Genomic DNA, 2,932 nt, shown 5'->3' on the forward strand with positions numbered 1-2,932 from the left:
CCCACTGCAAGTACATCAAGAGGAAACGCGCTGTACAGCGCCTGTAATTTTCATGGACCAGGGCTCCGGGGTCAGAGGGCTCCCCGGGCTCCACTCTCTGCCTTTGTCAATTTAAAAGGGAACATCGGCTTGCGCTTGTATAAATTACGGGAGAGGCAGAGCGGGGCCCCGGGGCGGTCGCAGGGCACTCCGCCGGCTGCAGCCGGGCCACTGGCTCCTCTCCTGCCCGAGGATGGGAGCAGGGGATGGCAAGATCACAAGCACTGAGTCCCCTGGGGGGGAAAATGGGGCTGGGGACATCCTCCAAACAGCTGGGCAGCCGTGGTACCGCGCTTGGCATCCTCCAAGGCTACCTTGGCCACGGGCCTTCTTGCTGCCTCTAATAAATGGCACATCCCTGGTGCCAGCCCAGCTGGGGAGCGACAGAAAGAGAGACTGGAAAGGCTTCGCTCCAGCTCAGAAGTGGGTGGAAAATTGTTCCCTTGTTGCCTGAAATTTCACCATTTGAAACATCTCCCCCTTTCTGCGCTCTCCTGTTGGAGCCACTCTACTCTGAATACTCACCAAGCCAGCACCAAAGCGAGAGCGGCTCTATTTCTGAAGAGCCAAGGACATTTAGCTGGGCTGGGGAAGACCTGGGGCCAAATCCCTTATAAAAACTAATTATACACCCAGCAGAAGAGCTGCAAAAACGAAAGCCAGCCCAGCCTGGCCTGAGGAAGAAGGATTCTGTGTGGGCTGGGGGATGAGGGCAGCACAGGGACCGGAGGTCACAGCACTCCCTGGGATGAGTCTCCTCCTGTTCCTAAAAGCAGCATCCTCAAGACAAATAAACTTTCCAGAGAGCCAAGCCAAGAGTGCTCACACGTTCTGTGAGTGAAGATGACAAAAAAGACATTTTTTGAGGGGGGGAAAAATATGCAGGAAAATTTCCAAGCAGGTCCATAAGAGCTATAAGCATCACACCTATTCCCCTGAGACAACTCCACACATGGCACTTCCCAGCACTCCCTCCATTCACAGCTCTACCACAGGGCTATAAATCCACTGGCTTTGGCTGAAGTTGCTCTGGTTTTACACCAGCTTAAGCCAGCAGAGAGTGAGCTGGGGAACTGTGATCCAAACACTGGGGTGCTCACCCTTAACTCAGTCCAACAGCATCAGGGGTTTTCAACCTGGGTTTGAGTTGAAGGTAGGATTAACACCCAGCATCTTCAATCTCCCAGCCATCAGCTTGTATCCCAGCTTTAGTTTTCTACTGAAAACATCATTTCTTGCTCTATTTAATCACCGCAAGGTCATTTCAGTGACAGTTGCCAGCATCCAAGCCAAGGAACCTGAGGAGCAGAGCCCTGTCCTGCCGACCAGATAAAAGGAGGAGATGCTGGGTTTCATTTCCTTGTTTTCAATTGAGAGGTGCCCACCTCGGTGTGCAGATTAAGGTGTGGGTGGGCCGATGTCAGCCCCCCGTGGGCTGAGATGGGAAGCTGCTGCTTGCTCTGCTCATCAGGAGCCCCGAGGAGAGAAATTGCATAGTTCTCCCTGCGGCCCTCTGCCCACCTCGAACCAATTTCTGCTCCTTTTAATTCAATTCAGCTCCTCCTGACCTTGGCTGGCTGGAGTTGCAGAGTTTCTCTCAACAGATAGCACCAATTACAGAGGTGTGAAAATGGAAGGCTTTCAATTCGGAGAACAAACCCAAGAAACTGGGACTTTATTGAACTGAGAAATGGGGGGTGGGAAAGGGGGAGCAGGCAGGGGCACGGGCTCGGAACTATCACCTGTGCTCGCTCTAAAAACCAAACGCTGTGGCTGTTCCCTCCGTGGGGGAAGGTGAAGGCATTCCCAGGGGCTGGGATGGCAAATGCCACGAGAGGCGCAGGTTCAGGTGTGCAGAGGCAATGGCACCTGGGGATGAGGGACACAAAACCCCTGGGCTGCATCCCCGGCTCACGCCTCGCTCGTTAGCGGCTCCGAGCCGGCACGTTCACGTGCAGCCCCCGACGGGCTCATTCCAGCCCCTCGAAATCAGATCCGACAGATCTGACACGAGCCGAGTTTGCTTCCCCGCAGCAGATCCAGGCTGGATTGACTCTGCAGCATCTGCAGCCTGATCCGTCCATTTGGCACAGCGGCACCTCCGTCCACACCACGCTGTCTGTCCACCCACAAAGCCAGTGCCAGCCAAGGACTGCGGGTCAAGCCTCTGCAGACCCCAGTGGCAGCACAAGCCCAGTCAGATCCAGGTGGGAGGGCTCTGGAAGGATGGCAGAGCTGACTGCCTCAGCAGAGAGATCAGCACACGGACAGACTGTATAAAAACTGCACAGTACAGCCTGTGATGATCAGAGAGTCCCCAGACAAAAGCGGGAATGTTCAGTTCATGGGAAGGAGGCAGAGATAAGCACTTCCCTGGGCTGAGCTCACTGAAGCTCTTTGCCCAACATGCCCTGATGCTAAAAAAAAAATAATAAAACTAAAGTAAGAAGTCCTAGATGCCTAGGATAGAAAATGGGGTTACTCTCACATGAAACAGCACCACTGAGTATGGCCCCCACCACCTCTGGATACCTCCAGGTACCTCCTGGGCTGCAAGGATGCAAAAAAGCCTCCCCCAGACCTGAAAACTCCCCTCCCCAGTCCTGTCTCCACCTGACTGGTCAGACCACCTCCATCAGCACAATGCCCATGTGCCAACCAAACCCAGGACCTCCCTTTGATCCCAGAGTTTAGACTTCTCCTCATTCCTGGAGGGTTCAAGGCCAGGGTGGACAGGGCTTGGAGCAACCTGGTCTAGTGGAAGGTGTCCCTACCTATGTCAGGGAGGTGGGATGAGATGGGCTTTAAGGTGCCTTCCAACCCAAACCATTCTGTGATTTGATGATTCCCTACCCTGATGAGGAGAACCTCACGCTGCAAAGCTCTGCCTCTT

Source organism: Pipra filicauda, unplaced genomic scaffold (genome assembly GCF_003945595.2).
Source record: "Pipra filicauda isolate LSUMZ 115617 unplaced genomic scaffold, ASM394559v2 scaffold613_size218469_pilon, whole genome shotgun sequence".
In the NCBI taxonomy this organism is placed as follows: Eukaryota; Metazoa; Chordata; class Aves; order Passeriformes; family Pipridae; genus Pipra; species Pipra filicauda.